Genomic DNA, 903 nt, shown 5'->3' with positions numbered 1-903 from the left:
AACTAAATGTTTGTCTAAACAAAATAAATACAAATGGAAGTCAAAGTATAAAATATATAAGTAAATAGACATCACATATATAACTATATATGTGAAATATATAAATACAAATAAAAGGCACGGTTAAGTGTCTTATATTTCTATAGAGCTTTACAGAGTGTATTCATATTCATCATCTACTTTGAGCTTTATTTAGTGAGGAGATTAAAACAGGCATCATTTGTTTCACTTGCAGAATGACAAGAGATCAAATGAATGTCTGGAGTGCTCACCTGGGCTGCACATACACTAAAACTGGAGTAATACCTAAAAGATTAGCATGGCCCCTGCACAAGGATGACAAACAAATTTGTGAAGCATTCCATATTTTTGCTACCCCACAACCAGCAATTGCACTATGTGTACTTACTCCAAAGATACAAATATACAAATATAACGATCCTGCACCCCAAAGTTTATAGTAACAATGTCTACAATACCCAAACTATAGAAAGAGCCAAGATGTCCTTCAACAAATGAATGAATAAAGAAGTGGTATATGTATACAATGGAAAATTACTCAGCCATCAGAAAGGATGAATACTTACAATTTACACCAATGTGGGTGTAACTGGAGGGTATTATGTTAAGTGAAATAAGTCAATGAGATAAAGACAATTATCCTATGGTTTCACTCATATGTGGAATATAAGAAACAGTGCAAACGATCATAAGGGAAGGGAGGGAAAACTGGCATGCTTCCCTGCCCTCCTTCTTTTTAATTTTTTTTCACAGTTAGCTTTGGATCATGCCCAGAAATGAAGGATTGAGAGGGTGTGTTTGTAGCATATGGTTTTGCAATAGGGGTAGGGATGTGAGTGTGTGTGTGTGTGTGTGTGTGTGTGTGTGTGCATGTGTGTGTTA

General features: G+C 35.2%; 1 non-coding gene across 1 annotated transcript; it reads left to right on the top strand.

Moving 5' to 3' along the window:
• Positions 1 to 264: 264 nt before the first annotated feature.
• LOC122901514 lies at positions 265 to 371 on the top strand. The gene has a single exon (XR_006383528.1). It is a non-coding gene; the product is annotated as a U6 spliceosomal RNA (small nuclear RNA).
• The last annotated feature ends 532 nt before the right edge of the window (positions 372 to 903 follow it).

Source organism: Neovison vison, chromosome 2 (assembly GCF_020171115.1).
Source record: "Neovison vison isolate M4711 chromosome 2, ASM_NN_V1, whole genome shotgun sequence".
NCBI lineage: Eukaryota > Metazoa > Chordata > Mammalia > Carnivora > Mustelidae > Neogale > Neogale vison.
This window is presented reverse-complemented; position numbering and strand designations above follow the sequence as displayed.